General features: G+C 45.1%; 1 long non-coding RNA gene across 1 annotated transcript in view; it reads left to right on the top strand.

The window, feature by feature from the left end:
* LOC109315577 overlaps positions 1-21,772 on the top strand; it is a 115,904-nt gene that overhangs the window by 92,010 nt on the left and 2,122 nt on the right. Inside the window, exon 3 of the long non-coding RNA XR_002102543.1 lies at positions 6,344-6,438. This is a non-coding gene — a long non-coding RNA (uncharacterized LOC109315577). The remainder of the gene's footprint in view (positions 1-6,343; positions 6,439-21,772) is intronic.

Raw genomic sequence — 21,772 nt, 5'->3', positions numbered from 1 at the left:
TATGAAGTTGACAGCAATGATTTGTAGTCAAGAGGGCTGCCGCAAGTTCTCACACCTCGGCTAGAGAAAAGAACTCTGGGACATTGCATTTCTGTAGCTTTCTGTTAAGAGGAAGAATGATGAAAGAAATTTCCCTGAATTGTGAGAGTTCTGCCCAAGGCAGAGCAGTCAGCTCTCAGACATTTTTAGCATTCTTTCCTGGGTAAGCCTGGAAGAGGAAAGAAGCAAAATTAAGAAAAAGAGGGGAAATGAGAGTCTCTGGTGTAGGGTTACCATATTTCCAGGTCCAAAAACTTGTTGGGAGCAGGGGGAGGGGGTGTGTGGAGGGAGCAGGGAGAATATGATAGGCGGGGGCAGTGACATGCTGGTGTCCTACCCCTGCCTATTCTGTTGCCTCTCACTAACAAGCCAGCCCCCAGCACTGCTGCTGCCCCTCACTCCAGATCCATTGACTCCAGGTCTGACAGTGCTCCTTACTCCCCCCTGCCCCCGCCCTCTTACTGGTGCCCTTCACTCCCAACCCACAGCCCCCTGGCACTGCCAGTGCCCTGCAGTCACCCATCCCATCCCTCATGCCTCTCACTCCTTATCCACAGCCCCTGAACCCCTCCCAGCCCTGCCAGTGCCCCTCACTTCTGACCTGCTGACCCCTGCCCTGCTGTTGTCCCTCAGTCCCAACCCACAGAGCCCTGCCCCCAGCCCTGATGCCCAAGCAGCTCCCACAATGTGCTCACGCTTGTTCTCTCTCTCTCTCTCCCTCTCTCCATGATTGCTGGAGCCAGCATGGGGAGCATGTGACCCCCGGCAGTCAATCACCTTGCCCACTAATCCCAACCGTGAGCAGCCAGCCTGGGAGAACAGAAATCTTGGACATTTGTTCTTATTTTATAAACCCACACAGATGCAGCACAGGCGTCCAAAAAAGAAGACATTTCTGGGAAAACCGGGTCGTATGGCAACCCTACTGTGGTGCAGTTCTAAAAGATCCAGCACAGAAACTTGCAATCAATGGAGGAGAGGCCTTGTCTGACTTTAAGCCATTTTTGCACCTTCAGAATTTTGATCTGCTTCTAGAGGATGGATAATTTGACAGAGCTTTGGAGTTATGTTGCTTCCCTGGGCTTTCCTATGGGCTGCAGCACTGTGTGGAACGTCTGCATACCTGACCTTGCTCCCGCAATTTACTCCAGGCCTGACCTCACCCTATCTCCAGGGATTTGTTAGCAGATCCTTGTGTGGGAGCCTCATGTGGATGTTCCAAAGTGCTTGCACTGGGTGGGGGTCTTTTTTTTCTGTATATGGTGCTTTTAGGATCCTTTTATGTAAATGGCCTGTAAAATGGGTATCCAGGCCTTAGTGAGGTCAGATTCCAATGCTATTACAGTTACATTGATTCCACTGGGGACAGGATTATGTGACATGCAGGGGCCAGGCAGCATTGAAAAAACTCATGATCATGAGAATTAGCTGAGAAGACCTGATTCAGAGAGTAATCTAATAGTTTGATACATTACTTTTTCAATCTCTCAGTAGACTATTATTTGGTACAGCCTGTTTGTATCTTTTAGCTCCTTTCTATCTTTGCCTTCAGTTCAAATAGTTCAGCATCTAACTTGAGTTGTAACTCAGTGGAAGAAGAGAGGCAAAATGCATCCTGTTTGTTATGCACTGTTTGCTTTGACAGAATAAGCCTGTGAAATACATATCTTTAAATGATAACCCTGGTCTTTTTATCAGGACAATTTGAGCCATGGCTTGCCCTTAACATGGTGTTATTGTCCTTGATGATTAATTAATGTGGTCAAGTACAGCTCTGGGTGCCAAAGGGATTTACTATTTAAATTAAGACGTGGCAGCATGTCAGTGCAATCCCCTGGCATCTCTTAGTGAGGTCAGATTCCAATCCTATTACAGTTACATTGATTCCACTGGGGACGGGATTAGATTCTGGGGTTGAATCAATATGTTCAATGATGTCCTGATCCAAGATTTGTTGTAGCCTTCCTGTTTCTGTTGTACAGAGAGCAATTGGGGTCTGGCACAAGACGACATTTAATTGGTACCTGGAGGGAATCCCTTAACTTAGTTTTCTTAACATCTAGACACACCTAGGACCATTTGCCCCCAGGACACTTTCTGTCATTCTGGCAACATAAAGGGACTTGAAAGTAGATACTCATTTTACAGGCCATTTATATTGCCGCTGCTATGTGAAAAGGCTTTATGGTAAATGAAAAGAAGAGACTAAAGGCTTGCAGGACTCCTGTGTTTAGAATTGCCAAATCTAGGATTTTGGACTCCCACTGAGAAAAAGTGAGTAGGGCTAAGAGCATAGCTCTCTATTCAACTAAAGAAGTTATGACTTCAAGAGGCACTGTTTTCTATCCCATGAGCATAGCTCTAATAAGGCATAAACAATGATAGTGAAAGGAAGTGCTTTTATTGCCCATAAGAACAGTCCATGCATTGCAGTTAGCCTGGATGCTCCTATTCTACCTGTATAATAAATTTAAAGTTAGCAGTAGAGTTCTTTTGTAAAACTTACCACTGATTCTGACAAGTTGCGTTTTTCAAAGTGGTTAAACTTACCACATAGGTAGCAAGACTGACAAGACACTAGCAAATAACCATCTCTAAGATAGATGTACTATGACTAAGATGCTAGGTAAAATAAAAACTTTCATTTCCCAAACTTTCACTCCACCTGAACCATTAACCAACCATTCTTGAGTTATATAAGAAGCTTGGAGTGTCTTAAAAACCAGTTTTGATTTGTATCCCCTTCGGTGGTTCTTGGTTTTGAGAAGACCAGAACACTGTACAAAGCCCTATGTTCAGCACTGTCAACCCCACTGTGCCAAAAATCATGAGATGCACTCTTTAAAAAAATCAAGAGATTGGCATATAAATTATGAGATACTATTTTTGAAGCGTGTGTATGTGGGGAGCGGGGGTTATTTGTGAAGGTGTGAGGGGCTGTGGGTGTGTGTGGGGTGTTTGGAGCCCAGGGATGGAGGGTCCCTGCACACCCTGGCAGGATGCGGGGTACTGTGGGTCTGGAGTGAAAGGGAGCAGCAGGGCTGGGGTGGGCTGTGGCTTGGGATTGAGGAACAGACACACAGACATCACCCAGTGGAGGGGAAGGGTCAGGGGGAGAGCCAAGGGGTATGGCGGGGGCGGGAGATCAAGGCCCCCATGGTAAGGGTAGGAGTGAGGCAGGAGCAGGGGCTGGGGTGAATGGGGCCCCAGGGCTGGGGCAGGCCATCCAGAGGTGCAGGGAGGGCATGGTTCCCAGCAGCTGCATGCACCCCTGGGGGAGACATGGGGGGCATGATCCCCCCATGGAGCAGAGGCAGGCTGCCTACTGCAGACTGGGGCTCTGCACCATACTGACTTTGCCCCAGGAGCTCAGCCATGTGACGCCATTGCCATCTGCCGGGTGGCAGGGGATGCAGAGCGCACTGACTGTGCAGCACATTACCTACCCACCCAAGCACACTGACATGGCATGGCTGAGCTCCCATGGTAAAAAGACAGCAGGTTGCAAAATGCACACAGTGCATGTGAAAAGGTTTTCCATGCTGCATATTTGTAGCACAAAGTCAAAATGAGATACCAGGAAATCCCACTTATAAAAAGGTCGGGCAGTACACGTGGCTGTAGTGTGTGCCATCTGTGACTGGAGCCTGACCAGCCAGAGCCACACTCCAGTTGCTGGCCAGGCTCCAGATGCCTGGATTGCCACTGCTACAGCCTCAGAAGCTCCCAAGACCCCAGATAAGGCTGCAGGGGCCAGCCCAGGAGCTGGCCCCAGCTTCCCCCACCCCACTCCGGGCAGTTTGCTGCATGCCAGAGCATATGTGCAGGGGGGTTCCCTGGAGACAAGTAGCAGCAACACACAATGTGCCACTGCTATTTGTCCCCAGGTAAACACGTGTACATGCTCATGGGGATGCATCCAAATGGTTTAAAATGTGTACTGACGAGAATCTATATAGGGAGCCCATTGGACAGTTTTTCAGGGAATGATCCTTCAATAAAGAATGGGATCACCAGCTAGCCAAACTGTACTTTAAATACAGACTTTTTAATATATAGTTTGTATATTAAATTATACATTAAAACTTTTTGGGAGAAGGTCCAGCAGAAATAAAAGACTTAGTTGATCCCAGCAGTTCAGTGCCTCTGAAAATCAGGGCAATTTTCTTAGAGGCCTACCTCTGGATCTGGTAGCCTGAATTTAGGCACAGAAGGCAATACCGCCAGCTCTTATGATTTTAAATGTCAGTCTTGTGATACTTGGTGCTTTCTTTAAAGTCCTAGTTCACAGAGCTGGAAAAGCTTGATATTTTTTGTCTAATAAAGTTTCTGATTATAGAGAAAACTACAAAATATGGTGTGTATGTACTGAAAAAACAAATAAAAGGCCCCCAAATTATGATTTTACAAGGATCACATGATTTTTAAGCAAGCCTCATGATATTTTGAGTGTGACTCACTATTTTTGAAGGTTTGGGGTTGTGAATACTACACATGTTAACCATCATTACCTTGTAAATTACAGTCAAAGCAGGGACATACATTATATTGCTGAACTATAAGTGCATTCCTTCTTCCAAGGAGATTTAACTTAAATTGAATTCTATTTACAAAAAAAGAACTAAACAGTGAAACCACAGACAATACTATAACTTTCACTCTTTGTCCTACAAACAGAGGGAATATAGAGTCATTAAGGGATAGAGGATAAATCATGTAATAATATCCAGCATAAAGAGAATGTTTGTTTGGAGTGTCTACAAACTCAGATTTTGTTCCTTGTTAACTGCCTCAGAGTAAATATTTGTCATTGTAAAGTACTCAGATTAATAAATAAGATATTGAAAAAAAAATGATTATGATGGGTTTCTTAAGCAGAAAGGGAAAATGGGCCAAAGATGATGGAAATGGATATATGCATCTCCACAGCTGGGAGGGCAAACAGCAGAAAGAACAGATTTTTCTTACTGTAAACAGATGAATTAATCATATTTCAAAAATAGAATTAAAAGGGAGTCTATAGCTGGGAGAGGTACCCAAAGGATTTTTCTTTCTATGCATATTTGAATGATAATTTGAACTAGATCTTTACAAAGGTTGCAGCTGAATGGAAGACACCAAATGAAAAAATGGGCGGGGGAGGAGTGTGGAGAATCAGTATTTGTAATTTTAAATATTAATTTATTTGGGATTAGCCTGGTGACTGGGGACAAGCTAATGGAGAGCAGACAGCATTTTTAGACCTATGGCTTGAATGAAAGTTTAAGAGAAAAGCTGTATCTATTTAACAATATTAAAACAGCTTTGGAGCTGTAGGTGACAGAAGGACAGATTTGGATATTGTTATTCACATAGAAGGTACCACTTACTCCTCAAATTACTTTATTGCCTCTGCTAAGTATTAATGACAGAACACTGCTCTGTATGGGTATCAGTAGTATGGTTTCAATCAAGTTTCATCAATACAGTTCCTTGACAACGATTCCTTTGGGTTCCTGAGTTTGGTGGGGTTGGTTCTTTAGCAAGGGTTTTTATTCCTTTTTTCAGAAGAGGGGTTGCTCACCAGGTATTCCAAGTATTTGCTGTTATATGGGAAGAAAAATTTTAAGATATGAAAATAGTGTTGTGTATTCTCTTCCTTTTACTTACAGTTCAAAAATATAGTTAAGGATAGTGTATGCAGCAAAAGCGTAATAACAACTCTTTTCCTGTAACAGTTGCTGGCTACTTTAGAGGCTTGGAGTCAGATGTTGATTAGATGAATTACAACTTAAACTCTCCTAGTATAAACCATGCCATGCCCCAGGCTTCTCAAAACAATGCTCCCTATTTTAACCCATAATGGGTAGTTGGATTCAGTAAATGGCCTAATCATGGCAACATAAATATTTATGGGAGAAGTTTCTCAATTAAGGTATGAGCTTGTTTAGATGCTATCAGCTAGAAAGGGCTTTCCCAAACAAGAAAATTACTGTTAAGAGACATTAGGAAATGGTTAAAGTCCAAGGGACTAAAAGGTCATTGAGCCTTTAACATGCAGAGGCTACTATGGTGGAAACTTTGCTTGTTATTAGTTTTTACACATCTTCAGTTTTAAAGGATCCATAGTTGCAGAATAGAAAGTAATTTTGTTTCTCCTTTGAACAATAAAACACCCTCGCATCTCTGCATATCAGACTCTCTAACCCAAGTGCTTGGCTTTGTTTTAGGAGTGGTATGTTTCTTGGAGAGAATGATGATTAATGTCCAAGTGCTGAGAAACTTTTTTACTGCTTAAAGAGTGTCCCCTTGTTTACATCTACAGAGATACTTATAAAGGAAGGTGCTGCTCAAGATGAAGGTGTCCTAAGGAATGATCTAAAAAGACATGGAGATCATTCTGATCTTGGTTATCTCAAGGTAAATCTTGAGTGATTTTATTGACTTCAGTAGATTCGTGCTGGATTTATCCCAGTGTAATAAAGGTTAAAATGTATCCCTGAATGTGTAATTTCGAAGTCATCTCACAGTGAAAGAGCTGTACAAAATTGGAAATGTGGAATATAGGCAGAACCATTACCCTGGGAAAAGGGTATGTGATCTCTACGGGGCTTCATTAATCTACTAAACAGTGTGTGTGTATGTCTGCCATATGGTATTTTACTTTAAAGGTATAACACCAAAAAAAAAAAGAAAAAAGAAAAAAGAGAATGCTCTACAAGCCCTCTGCCTCGGAGCAAAATCCATATCTTTTAAAACAGTCCAATTAAAAAATATGTGGTGCATGTAAAAATACTTTAAATGTCATAAATGAAGTTATTAATTATCTCTGATTATCTTTTTGAAGTTAGCAGCTGCAAGGAGTTTCAGGGCAGGCTTTAGTGCAAGAGGTCAAATATTACAACATTTTTATAACAAAACCAACACTTATTTGTTAGTTGATATCAGCTGGCAACCAAATTATGGTTTTATACATGAAGCTGGCTTTTGTTCACTTGGAATGCCTAGTATAGCCAAGAGCATGGAAAATCCTTCCCAAACATCACAGCTGTAGCATAACCACAGGACAGCTACACACCTGAAAAAATATGGACTATAAAAAGGGTGTTCACTCTTATATAATTACATGCATGAGGTGGAAAAATTAAAATAATGCAATATTTATTATAACAAACATCAGATTTTATGATTAAATACTCCCCGTAACTAACCTTTTGTTGAATAGTGTTCCAGTTAACATGGCCTTACAGTGTAAATACAGGAACAATGACTTCTTGGAAGAAAGGGGAATCTGAGAGCTGAAAGAGCTGAGGATGAAATGATACAAAATACCCACTGTATCATCACTGCAGACTTTGGTTAACAGAACAAAAATGGTAACAGGGCATTAGAAAGTGGCTGTGGTTCCCACTCTACTGGGAGCCCTGAGCAAGCCAAAAGAACAGCAAAACTGAGTAGTCAACAAGACAAAAAGTGTGTGAGCTATGTTAATTTTGCCCACCCCAAACAGCCTTCATCAGTGGGACGACTGCAAAGCCTGAGCCCAGTTCATAGTTACTTCTCTGGAGAAGAAAGGTTATCAAAGTGGAACCATCCTCTCTCTTTCCTTGAGGACAAATCTTCACTCACATACAAGAGTTTCCACTGGTCCCTTTCAATTCCTAATATCTGAGACCTTAACAATCATAATTGAATGAATGAATCCTTACAACATCCCTCTTGTAAGGATAGTTACATTGTCCACCTATATTTGTAGAACTTTCAGTGTTTCTATCTATTCTGCTGGGTGTATGGGGTGTGTCTGTGGTTTCTCATTTGCAAGATAGGAAAAGACCCTCCAAGATTGTGGCCTGTGGGATTATTACTAGAGGCTATAGCTAGCAGTGCTAAGTTATTATGCCTCTGAACAGCTTCCTGTCTTTCTTATTACATCATAGAACATTTTGGGGCAGAAAGTCAAAAACACCCACAACCTCAACTTGTAAGATGTTGGTGTGCTAGGGCCAGACAGTGGGGGAGCCATGACTGGCCCAATTCTTGTTATGGCAGCACAGTCCCAACCCCTTCCCTGCTGTCCAACCCAAGGCACGAGTGCCAAGCCAAATGCCTATGAGTGCCATACTCTGGCACCCATGCCGGGGGGTTTCCTACCCCTGTCATAGAACATAGCATGCAGCTGAATGTGTCCTCACTCTTTTCCTCTTTTCCTACTGCCTCCAAACTTCATTGGCCTTCTTTGGCAGAAATGGCAGTGGTAGAGGAGGATAAGTTAGTAACAGGCTCCCCTGAGTGACTACGGTGAATGATACCATAAAAAGACAACCATTCCTTGCAGCCATTTTTACCCTCTGCCCACTTTTTCCTTACTTGCAATCACTAGAGGGTTTTTTTATGGGATTTAAGTAAGGAAAGCATGCTACAGAGATGATGTTTTCCTTGTGTTTAGCTCCATGGGTTTAGCTTCCAAAAATGTTGTCTCCCCTGTTGTCACAGAAGCAGAGGAGGAGATTCTTGGCCTAACTGTTCCCTGCTCTAATCTGTGTAAGTATTGCAGTGCTTCAAAGCATATTTTAAGACAGCCAAACTTTGACTATAGCCCATCTTATTTTGCAATTCCATTTTATTTTTTTTTAGACAGATGGTTTCCATAATGTTTAGTGCTATTCAGCATTCCTGTGAGGGGATGTGACTGGGCACATGGGTAGTGGGAGGAGGAGGAGGAGGAGGAGGAGGACAGGCAGGGAGCCAGTCCTGAAGGACTGGGACAGCTTACTGCACTGTGCTCGCCAATGTGGCAACTCATCCAAAGAGAGAGACAGTTCATCAGTAGCAACCACATTATTACTTAGACTAGGTTTACCTACCTCTGACAAATTAATTTTGGCAGTGTTCCCTCCACCCCACAAAAGCATCAGGCAATAAAATTTCCTTAGATAAATAGAAACTATCATGCATTTTAGGCTTCTTTAAAAGTAGGAGTAGCATTTCTCTCTCAGTTATCAATTTTACCTAGTTACAGGATTTTTCAAAGCATAGGAGAGACTAACCTTTCCTCAGACCACAAGCTTATGGTTACCCTCCTGGGAAGAATGTCTTCTGTCCAGAATCTAGGTTAATTATATGCAGACTTTCTTTGGTAGTTTTGACAGTGTACAAAGGGCAACATGACATTTATCTTGACATTACCTTAAAACATTTCCCTAAGAATATATAGGGGGCTATAATAAGTCTCAGCCTTTCAAAAGTTATGAGTGATTTTGAATATTTAAACTTTGTCCAAGTTTTGCTCATATGAAAAAACCCTACGGGTTATTTTGAGAGTTTCAGCACTTGGGAACAACAACTTTTAAGATGTGCCAAGTTTAAACCAAAAAATAAAACATGCAATATTTGCAGTCACTCGTGACAAGCTTAGAGCCTTGTTACATGTTGCATTTTGAGCTACTCAGATGCTGATTGAGGTTAATGCTAGCTCCAGTTTGGAGCAGTCACATCTTGGCTAGGGACAGAAGTTACAGATAAACCAGTTTAAGTGATCAGAAACTGGTTTAAACCTGTAACAGAACAGAAGCTCAGTGCACATAAACCAGTTTCAAAATTGCTGAAACTAGTTTAAGATAAACCTGGTTGAATGTCATATCAGACTTAGCTGATTTGGCTCAAACTGATTTATGAAAATTCTGTCCCATACCCCTTCCTGGTTCAAGTTAAATCACAGGCCTCCAGAATGCTTTCCAGCCTTGGGCTGTGCTATTCTGTCTGCTCCAGAGAGCAGGGCTGGCCCCACCCTCCTGCTGCCTGAGGAGGAGAAGGGCAAGTCCGGCTGGGGATGCAGCCCTGTCTGTGGGGGGCTGCCTCCTCTCCCCCCAGGCAAACAAAAACTGGGTCTGGGGCCAGGGAGGGGGATTAAACACCCCTTCCCCCACTTAAACTTACTGCTGGCTGCAACTGTGGGGTAGAAATACCTGGAAGAAAGAACAGAGAGTGATGAGCAACCCTGCAGAGTCCTGCTGCTGTAATTCTGGACTACAAATCCCAGAGACATCAGGGACAGAAGGAAGAGGAAGTAAACACAGCTAGAGAGCCATGCTCTAGTGCCCTTGGGCTTCTGACCTGAGTCACTGCAGGCATGTGGCTGTGTTTCCTTAATGAAAGGTAAATGTCTGTTCACTTCTGTTTCAATTTAATCTGTGCAGTTTAGACTAACCTGCAAAGACTAAATCAATTTAGCCATGGTCTTTTTGACTGCTTGTACTTAACCCTTAAGTCTAAATACTTTGTCTGTCTCCCGCCTGCACAGCTATGACTTGCCACTAGAGGGCTGGTGATCAGGGACCTGACTAGGAGCTACAGCTGGGAGTTGTCACTACAGGGTTGATGAGCCAGGATATGATTCTATCCCTTCTCTAGGTGGGGGTGTGTAAGATGGGTTTGGGAAGGGGCAGGGACTTGAAGCTGGGAGGCTAAGAGCTGGGAGGCCGGGAAGCTAAGAGCATGGGATGGGTAATGAAATGGGAGGTAGAAAGGTGGTGAAATGAAGAAAGTCAGCCATTGAAGGATAAAAGAAGAAGAAGAAAAAAGAACTTAGACGAGGCTTGTCCAACATACGGCCCGCAGGCCGCCATGCAGCCCTCCAAGCTGTTTTCTGAGGCCTGAGGTGCTGCGACAGGAAATGAAAGTAAACACTGTACTTTCATTGGGGGGGGGGATGATGTGATACTGCTTCAAAGCAGGTCTGATGTTTTAATAAAATGGGATTTGGGACTGTGAGGTTGGGGTGTTGGTCATGGTTCCCAGAGTGGCTGAGAGGTGAGAACAGTGAGGGAAGGAGCTTTTGATGGAACTACTGCCCTGCCCTGGGAAGGAAGCCTTAGATCACAGGGACCCAGTCTAGACCCCTACCTCGCTTCCCCCCCGAATTTTCCCTATGCCCCACTCCTGGACCTGTCCCTTTTCTGTGACCTGGCTAGTTATTATGTGCTCTGTAGGCTGCTTGCATAGGATTGCACCCCTGGGGGTGGGCAGATCCCTGGTGGTGGGAGAGGGAATTGGCTTTGTGCCAGAATTCCCCACTGGACAGTAGAGTTCTGGGGGTGGAAAGTTTATCTGCGCAGAACAGGAGGGTGTGTGAAGCAGAGACACTGCATCCTGGGATGCTGGAGAATTGCAGCTTGGGCAGCTCATCTGTGGGGAGTGGCCACACATTAATGGAACACAAGCTGGGTAATGTAGATCAGAGAGAATCTTTCCCTGGAGTGGCATAACTTTAAGCCGCCTAAAGTGTGCTTAAAACTAGTTTCAGGTGTTAATGTGTGCACAATCCAGCAGTGAAGAGCTCCAGGAGCCACCTAAATTTAGCCTGTAACAAGGCCTTTAGGCTTACTAAATAACGGTGTCATTCTGTAACTGACTTAAAACACAAGGAAATAAATTGTTATCCAAGAAACAACAGCACAACTTGAGCTTGAATAACTGTTCTGTAGAGTCCATTCTCCAGCAAGATAGTATCCCAAAGAGTTATTTTCATATCCTTTTGATTTTTTGTATTGGATATGATGAATGGGAACATTGAATGTTTATTATAATTTGGATTTGAATTCGAAGTCTAGAAGTTGAAAAGTAAATGCTACCCTCTGCTAAGACTTTATGTTGAAGAGTATACATATTAGAAACAACAGCTTTTTTAAAACTGTTAATTTTTGGTATAAGGTACTTACTCTTTTTTAATTTTCTCTCCCAAATCCAACTGTTGTCATCAAACTTAAAGACAAATAAGTAATTCATGATTGCTATTTTTTCAGTAATTATAGCCTATTTTTCTGTCCATTAATTGCTTGGAAGCAGTTTATGATTTTCCTGACTTGATGTATTATACAAGCTATTTGCTATTTAATTTTTGGTGATTTTTGTTATTGGTTGATTATTCATGAACTGTTTAGATGAATATCTAAGATTAAAAAAACTGAAATTTAATTTAGTTTTGACTGGACACAAAAACCACAAACTTGGTTTTCATCCTTTGTTGGATGAGAACAATGATGTAAATGTTTAACTTAAAATTCACCTTTTCTGTACATTTTTTACTTGCCATTTTCACAAATATTCCTGTCAGGAAACTAATATACTAGTGTATTTATGCTCAAAGTAAATTCATTTTTATTCTAATTAATATTCATTACTTTCATTTTTTCTTAAAGTATCCACCAGGCCCTGGTCAATTTTACATATTATCAGTGAATCAAATTCACTGATAGTGGTAGATCAGTGGTTTCCAAACTGTAGGTCAGAACATCATCAGATAGGGTTGTGGCACAGTGCTCTCTCTCACTCCAGGTCCCCGCCCTGCTGGGCTGCATAGGCCTGAGGGAAGGGCAGCAGGGTGGGGAGCCCCAAGCCTACAGAGGGCAGCTCACATCCTCCCCTCCACCCACTGGCTCAGCTCTGGCCATGCTACCCGCAGGGGAGGGAGGGATGGGGAACTGGACTCCATGTTCCAGCCTCAGCAGCTGCTGCTTCCTGTGGGCAGCAGCCAGGGCTCAGGTGCTGCTGGGAGGCATGGGGGGGAGTCAGGGAGTTGTGGGTCCTGGCCCTGGAGCACCTGGGTAGAGTAGTGGGGATGTGGGTTGGGAGTAAGGGGTACCTGGGGGAAGTGGGGAGCTGTGAGTTGGGAATAAGGGGCCATGCTGAGGAAATGGGGTCATGCTGAGGAAAAGTTTGGGAAGCACTGCCTTAGATGAAATTCACACAGGCTAAGAGCAGACATTAAACATAATAAACTGGTTTAAGTGATCAGAATCTGGTTTAAACCTGTAACAGAACAGATATTCAGTACATATAAACCAGTTTCAAAATGGCCAAAACCAATTTTAGATAAACCTGGTTGAATATATTATCTGACTTAACTGACTGAGCTCATACCAGTTTATGCAGTGTCTGTCCCAGACCTCTTCCTGGTTTAAATTAAGCCAGAGTCCTCCATCATCCTAGCATGCTCTCTGAGCTGGGCTGTGCTGTGTGCTCCAGAGCAGAGATATCCCTGCCCTTGTGCTCTCTATCCTGAGCAGAGGCAGGATATGGTGAGACACTGGCCAGCATGGCCCCATTAAGGCAAAGTGGGCAGGAAGGGGGTTAATTCTTCCCTCCTTCCCCTTCTCCCCCACCTCAGCTGGGGTCTGCCTGTCTGTCAGAGAGCAGAGGGGAGGGGGCTGCAGTGGTGGCCCCTGGGACTGGCAGGTCCTGGCTGCAGGGCAGAAGAGATGGAGTAAGGAATTAACCCTTCTCTCTGCCCCCTTCACTTTACTGGGGCCATGCTGGGATGAACTCTTTCCCCCTCCTCCTCCTTTCCCCAGGCTGGGGAGGTGGGAGGGGGGGGGTCTGTGTGGTACTGGAGGAGGACTTCTCCTCCTCATCCTCCCCCCCCCCACCACTATGGGATGGGGAGGAGTCTCTTTGTGAGGCTGCCCAGCCCAAGAGGGGGCCTCTTTCCCCCCACTCCTCCCTCCTGCAGGGTGGAGAGGGGGGCTCTGTTCAGTTCGGGGGGGCGGTACTTTTCCTGCTCCTTCTCCTCCCTGCACCCCTCACCACTGCAGGGCAGGGAGAGGAGGCTGTGTGGTGTGGTGCTGCCCAGCCTGGGCACAGGCAGTGGCTGTAACTGAGCCACAGCTGCTGGGGGTGGCACCACCCACACAGCCCGGGCTGGCCTTGTTCAGCCCTGGCTGAGGTAGCTGCATGTTGGGGCTGCATTGAGCTGTGGGTGCAGGGCCACCCCCATGGGTGCAGCTCAGTGATGGGGACACTAAGCCCTGTCAGCAGCCTGTCCTGGCCCAGCATAGGTGGCCAGCAGCTGCCTGGGCAGACGGCTATCCGGGCCTGCTCAGAGGCACTGCTGGGCCTGGAGCCCAACAGCCACCCACCATGGGTGCTGAGCCCCCGAGCCCCCGTGGTGCCTCTCAGCCAGCCTGGTTGGGCCACTGCCTGGCCAGCTGCCAGCCACGTGTGCCAGGCTGTTGACAGGGCTCAGTCGCCCTATCACTGAGCTGCACTTGCTGGGGGTGGCATGGCCTGGCCCTATCATACAGCTGCCTCAGCCTGGGCTGAGTGAGACCAGCCTGGGCCACAGGGGTGGGGCCACCCCCAGCAGCTGCAGTTAAATTAGAGCTGATCCTGGTGCCCTGGCTGTGCTGGGCAGGCCAGTGCCGCACAGAGTCCCCCCCTCCCCCCGCCCCATGGTGGTGGGTGTGGGGGGCAAAGGTGGAGGCAGAAGAGTACCCCCCCAGAACTGAACAGAAGCCCTCCCCACCCCGCAATGGTGGGGGAGAAGCAGGGGGAAGAGTCCGCTTCTGGGGCTGGGCAGCCTCTCAGAGCCTCCCTCCCCACCCCATGGGGATGAAGGGGAGGAGGACGGGGAAGATCCCCTCCGAGCACCAAACAGAGCCCCCTCCCTGCCCTGCAGTGGTGGGGGAAAGGAAGGAGGGGAAAGAGTTCCCCTCTGGGGCCAGGCAGTGCTGTGTTCTGGGATCGCTCCTGGCTGTCAGAGAGCCACTGGGGTGGGCAGAGTTCTCCCCTCCTCCTCCTTCCCTGCCACATTGGTCTGGCCACGCTCCCTCTTCCCCCAACCTTGGCATCCTGTAGGCCAAGGCTGGGGTTTTTTCCCCTCCTGAATCTTACTCTGGCCTGGCCGTGTGGCCCTCCCCCCAGCTCAGCTTCCCTATGGAAGGTAAGGGAGGGCTGCTCTAGTGCCCTGGGCTTTTGGCCTGAGCCACTGCAGGCATATACCTGCATTTCCAGAATGAAAAGGGAACATCTATCCACTTGCAAACCAATTCAATCTCTGCACCACTAGACTAACCTGCAACAATTGAATCAATTAAGGTTCAGGCTTTTTGAATGTCTGTCCCTAGCCACAGAGGCTGAGGGCCTGTGTAAGTGTGGTGCAAACACTTAGGTTCTGATCCTAAAAGATCTTTGTGAAGGTTGACCCCTGTCCATGTACAGAGACCCACTGAAATCACTGAGGCTGTATATGACAGTAAGCCTCCACCCTCACTAAGATAGTTCCTAGTTCAGGGCCCTGATCTCAGTGCTTAGCTGCTGTATCTGTCATTAGCTAGCCCACAGACAGTCCTGCTGATAGTGAGCCGCTACCTACACAGCACAGAAGGGTCCAGATGCTTGTACATTTGGAGCTGTTTCAAAAGGAAAGTAACTGCTACATTCTAATGATTATATGTGAACAAAATGGGAATGATACAAATGTAGAACAACTTTAACCCTGGATGTAGCAGTGTTCGAGGTGGAGCAGTTTTGCTAGGTGTGTATTGATCCTGGCTGATCCACATTCAACAATCTGAATGTAACATATTGCCCTTTTGAAACCATTTAAATGGCTCCAAATGTATGTGTGTCCATATTTTTACTGACTCCCAATACACGGGTGTTGAGGATTATATTAGATGACCGAGAGGATCTGGAATTATTAGTACCTGGTAAAGAACAATGGTTCTCAAACTGAAGTATACACACCCCAGAGGTACACAGCACTTTGCCAAGGGATACGTGCCTAAATTTTAATAATAGAGCTAGAGGTTCTGATTGGTTAATGTGTGATGAGTAGTAGTGTTCCCGTATGTTGACATCAGTGCTGATACTCTTCCTAAAAAATAAATATGCAGAGACACATTGATATAGGGTGTAAAAGCAACAATATTTTGCAGGTAAATGGGTGAGTCAGTGGAAAAGTTTGCAAAACATTGTTGTAGAGTAATAGCAATTACTATTATAGCTAGTGAATTAGTATAACAGCTATTGAAGATCCATTCTGCAGCTCTATCCCTAGTTTCAGGATGGATTTAAATCCAATACCCTGTATACTTTATTCAAATACAGCTTGATGAATCGGTGACCTTTCACTATTTGTAATCAAAGCCATTTTTGCATTGTGCTTAAAGCATGTGCTTTTGACTCTTGTAGTATAAAGTAAAATGAGCCATTTGTTAAATTATAGAAATAGCCTACTCTGTCTAAAATCCTATATGCCACATTAACTCCTCACTGAATTTTTATAGTTGATTTATAGCACCCAGAAATGAGAGGCTTGTAGTGCAAATGCTGATAGCTTCCCTTGACTAGAACAGTATGAACTGCATGGCTGCAATTCATGATATCATAGTTTAGCATGAAGGAAATCACACTAGTCATTTTCCCCTGTAGAACGAAATGTGCATTATACTGATAAAAAGCAGTGGAGAGAGTTGCACATCTGCTCTGCAATTTCCCAGTCTCTTGCTCTCCTTCTGAAGATAAGTATGCACACATATGGGGTTTCCTTTCCTAAGATGTTCCAAAGCCATAAGTCCTTCTCTCCATTATATACCCAATGACACTTTCTTAAGCACATTAGCAGTGCTTTAACTACCTTGTGGAGATGCTGGGAGTTTTCAGCGATCTATGAAAAATAAATTGCACTGAAGTTATTTACACATAAATGCACGGATAAACCAGGCAGACCATTGTGCATTCCTTCCTAACCTTGGGGGATTTGTGGAGCTTAATTCTTTAACGTTTTCAAAGTACTTTGAGTTCTTTTTATTGAAAGTGCTAAAAACGAAACAAGAATTATTTGTCTTATGGTACAGAAAAAACCCCAAGAACATAAATACATTCCGGATAAATAAACAAACAACTTTCCAAATGTTTTGTTGATAATGATGATGATACAATCTATTGCCTTCAGTGCTAATTGATCCATCAGCAGATTGTGCCACACCTCTGCTTTTGCTCCATATGGCATATTAGTAATTACACTATTTCAGCCTATTGTGTGGAGGTGGCTTGTATAGTAGATTACTCTGTTTAAATTATTCAGGAGGCTTCTCATGGATTTACTTTATATTAGTCCTTTTTTAATGGAATCAAAGCTTTATGGAAAAATCATTTTTAGTATGAAAACGTAATTGTTTATGCTTGGATTAACCTGTCAGTGAGGAACAAAGCAGTCATAAGGGGATGGAGGGGAGAATGTGAGTCTTAAGCAGATATTTTTATTAAAGAAATTCCCAGTCTTCTTAAAATGTCACTTCATCCAAATACAGAACTAAATTGGCTCTCTTAGTCTCTCTCTCGCTTTCTCTTTTTTTTTTTTCCAATTTTCCTCTTATATCTTAAAACTGACCAATCAGGGATTAAAATATTTCTGAGCCCCATAGAAGGATCTTCTCGAAGATGGGCCCATAATTAATATGTAAATCAGGCTGATAGTGTCTGGCTAAGGCAACAGATGTACTATACTGATGAGCTGTCACAAGCACAGCTGATGAAACCTGTCTGCTGTTCGTGTGTCAGCCCTTAGAAGCTGCTGATCAAAGTTAGAAGGCTATGCTCTCAGCCCTGCTAAGGCTTTGTCATTGTGTTTGTGTGGCTTGCGCCTATGATGTTTTTGCCTTTAGCTAAATGATGCTTTTGTAGGCATGGTCATCTAAATATCTGTAAGGCTTCTCTCCTGTGATTAAAATAGCTGTATGAATTGCTGCATGCCACTGATAAGGTCCAAGGAGAATAGAATATGTATTTCTGGTGACTGGGCAGTCCCACTAAGGGTCTGTGGGGAGAGTCATCCTGACTGTAGGTGCGGTGATTAGCATTATTAAAGCAACTTCATTTGCACCTATGTCAGTAAGTATTTTGATTTGAAACCTCCATTATGAGGAGTCAATAACTTGGGCACAAAAATGCACTCAGGACTTAAATGTGAATAAAAAGGAATCTTTTTTTTTTCAGTTTTAAGAAATGATTATCTGTTCTGACTAAGAACTATTGTTAGATGCATCCCAACAATCTGAAGTTATCATAAGCCCTGCATTATCTGTGCCTCTGTTTCCCCACTCTAATGTCTGTGGGAGTTTTGCATATGCGGGGAATGCAGGATTGTGGCCCACATACATATTTTCCTGTGTTTTGTAGGAACCTATTGTTTATATTAACAACTACAGAGCAAGCCACTGGAGTGAGAGTTATGAAACCTGGTTTTCTTCAAGGGTTGCAGGCAATTAGCATCACAACATTTGGATTACATTTGTGATATTTAGAATGAAGTGCTTAAGCAGTAGAAATTGATAGAATTTCCTTGAACAACTAATTTGGATTTACAAACACTTTCAAAAAGAATAAAATCTTGTACCCACCAGCAACAGCTACTCCTATGGGCTGCCGTCCTGTGCCAGGGATTCATAGCTAGGGAGGAGTTTCTTGTGAAAAGCCTTTCTGCACATCTGCTCTGCATTTGCCAGAGCCATGAAGCTTTCAGAGCATGAAGGTCCCTGCAAAGCCCTCTACTCCTCCCACAAAGAGTAAATGTCACCATTAGGGAAAAGACTCAGGAACCATGCAGTCACTCGCTGCCTGCAGTGTGCCTCCACCAACTTTTTTTCTTAGGGAGTAGAGGCAGCACAGGGTAGACGTTAACAATGTTTTTTTTGGAACATGTATCATTGGCTTAAGCAGAGAACATGTTGTGGAAAGTGACTGCTCCTTAGATCCACACCCCTTTTATGCACTCCTACATACTTGGCTTGGATTATTTTCTGTAGCCTCCAGGAATGGGGAGGGAATGCCATGCAGCTGCTGCTGCTTGCCCTCTGCAATACTTTGGGGATATGTCTGGCCTTTTCAACTCTCATTTGTTTCTTAGCCCCAGAAAGTCAAAGGCAGGACACTGTTTTCTGTGTTTGTGTTCATGATTGGGGTTTAGAATAGGCATTTTGGCAATAACTTTGGGTTTGGCACGTTGCCAACAAATTGTAGTTTTTAAATTACTTTGATCGTATCGACTAATAAACATCTGTAGAAGGCTTCATTTAGACTTTGCATTTGGAAACAGACCTCTGGACTTTAGTTTAGTGCTTCCTTTTGCCATTAATACTTTTAATAGGCAGGGTTTTTTGTTATAGAAAGCACTCCCAATGGCAAGACCTACATCAGGGCTGTTCAACTTTTAAGGACCAAGGGCCGCACGCCCCCTGGCCACACACACTGCAGGGGTTGTACTCCCCCCAGCCACACACACATTGCAAGAGCTGCATGTCCCCTGGCCACACACATCACAGGGGCTGCACTCTTCTCCCCCACCATGTCAGTGGCCCTACCCCCACCATGCTGTGCCCACGGTTCAAATTACACTCTGACTCTTGGTGGGGGTCTGCAGTGGTGGCAGCTGGAAGGAGCCACAGCCTGAGCCGGGGTCTCTTGTCTCTTATGTGGGGGGGGCTTATGGAGGGAGCTCTCATCTCTTATGTGGGGCTCAGCCTTTGCCAAGCCCCTGCCCTCCATATTTCAAACCCTGGCTATGCCCATGTCCCCCAGTGTGTTGTGGCAAGCACCTCTCCCTGATGCAGTGTGGAGCACTCCTGTGCTCCATACCTCATGCCATGTGATGGCCCCACTGCCCTACACAGTGGGTACCCTCTCTGATGTACCACATTAGGGCACTATGTGGTGTACTAAGGTTTCCCCCTGTTACTTGGCAGCAGATCTGGCCCCACCCCACCTCACCCCCAGGGGTGGGGACAGGTTGTAAAAGCAGGAAGAGGCACTGGGAGGCTGGAAACAAGTGTCAGAAGCCATTTGAGTGGTGGGTTGTATACTGCCCAGACAGGGAGCTTGGGAGTTGCAGGTTAATCCTTCAGGGACTCCATATGGCCTACACACCACCAGTTCAGCAGCTCTGACCTACATAAAAAACATCTGTGACACAGGGCAGGCAACGTCCCCAATCCTGGCATCATGGAACAGCCTGAAAACTGGAACCTTGGGAGAACTTGAAAAGCCATTCACAGCAATATGCCATTTCATTTTCTCTCTTCTTTTCTCCACATTCACAAATGGCACAATTGCTTTCAATTTTAAGAAAGCCTCCCTCCTCCTATTGAGGCATCCATTAGACAGAAGTCTGGGCTTTACTTTGCCCCTACTGCCAAGAATTGCCTCAGCAGGTGACCTTTCAGAAACGTTTACAGCTGGAGCCCAGGAAGCAGTTTCTCGAATCTCTTCTTCCCCTATTCCAGCAGCAAGAAAATCTGCACCCTCCCCTGCTGCCCAGCATTAGGCTTTCCCTCTGAAAAGCCTCATGCCTGCACTTGAGGCAAAAAGATTCTTCTGCTTCCAATCTAGTTTCCCACTACTCCAAACTGGCTTTGTCCTTCTCACAGTCACAGCCCAGTCACCAGGGCTAGGGACAGACATTCAAAAAGCCTGAGTCTGAGTTGATTCAATCTTTGCAGGTTAGTCTAACCTGCCTGGGGTGACCTGGTTTGCAATCACACAGACATGGTTTGCAACCACACATGCCTGCAGTGGGTCAGGCTACAAGCCGGGGGTGCTAGAGCAGCCTTCCCTTCCCTTTGATAGTTCTGAGCTGAGTAGGGAGGTATGGCCAGGCCCTGGCAGCACAATCTGATTAGGGAGGGGTTCTTCCCCCTTCTCCCCTCCCTGTGGTGCTCCTAACCAGGGAGGGAGCCAACAGGGAGTTGTTAACAGGGCATTTAGCACCTCAGCAAGAAAACAAAAGCTTCTCTCATTCGTTCAAACTCTTCTTAAACAACTTTTTCCACAGAAGGAATGGAGGGACATTACCAACTGATCTGCTGATTAGATCCAAAAAGCCCTAAGTGGACACTGTTCTGCCTGCCTTACATTAGCTAGCATACCATATGTTGGCTACGGACTATGCTATGGTATAGGGGAGGAGAGGAATCTCTGCTTGAGCAGGGAGCAGTGGCAGGGGAGGGGGCGACAAGGGGAAGTCAGGCAGACACTGCTGTTCCTGCTGGAGCTCCAGCTAGGGAGCAGAGGGGCAGGGCCAGCCCTGCTCCAGAGCAGGGCTGCAAAGCATGCTGGGATGCTGGAGGACTCTAGTTTATGTTAAACCAGGAAGGGGTCTGGGGCAGATATTGCATAAACTAGTTTGACCCCAATCAAACAGTTTGTATGCACTGAACATTTGTTCTGTTACAGGTTTAAACCAGTTTCTGATCACTTAAACTGGTTTATGTGTAATATCTGTCCCTAGCTGAGAAGGGTTGAGCACAATTTCTGTGCCCTCTGTATTTGATCTTCAGTAGCAATCATAAGAGCCACTTGATATAGCTGCTGCCCAGTTCAAATTCAATATAGAAGAATCATCTGCAGGAAGTAAAAATGAGCTTGAAGAAAGACCAGCACTAGGCACCTGAGGCTAGTCAGAAAGGAATGCCTTAATGCATATCTACAACAGCCCAGTTCAACAGCTGCATGCTAGCCCGTGACTTGAAAAGTAAGTTGCCTTTTGTGATATATATTTCTTAATTGTACAACAATGGTGATTAATCTAATAGGCCTGTGAAAAGCGGCTAATATTTGCTTTGGATTTGGCTGTTTTGGGGGACAGTGATTCTAATTGTTGTCCTGAATCGATTCAGCCAAATTGGATTTGGAGATTCAGCCGCCATTGAATGGCCAAATCTCTGAATCAAACAGGCGCATCCCCTGCCCTCTCTCCCAGCCCTGTCAATGGCTGTCCTGCCCAGCCCCACCATCCCAGCTCTTAAAAAAAATTTTAAAAAATGCCCCACACTCACCAGCTCTTGCCAGGTTGTGGGGGGCATCCCTAATGCCCCACACTGCCCTGCACTGCATAAGGGGTTCTGCCATGAGTCCCCACCCCCCACCTGCTCTCCCAACCCCATCAATGGCTGCACCACCTGGCCCCAGCATCCCAGCTCTT

This window comes from Crocodylus porosus, unplaced genomic scaffold (assembly GCF_001723895.1).
Source record: "Crocodylus porosus isolate Cpor-Errol unplaced genomic scaffold, CroPor_comp1, whole genome shotgun sequence".
In the NCBI taxonomy this organism is placed as follows: Eukaryota; Metazoa; Chordata; order Crocodylia; family Crocodylidae; genus Crocodylus; species Crocodylus porosus.
The sequence above is the reverse complement of the archived record's forward strand: the minus strand, read 5'-3'. Positions and strand labels throughout refer to the sequence as shown.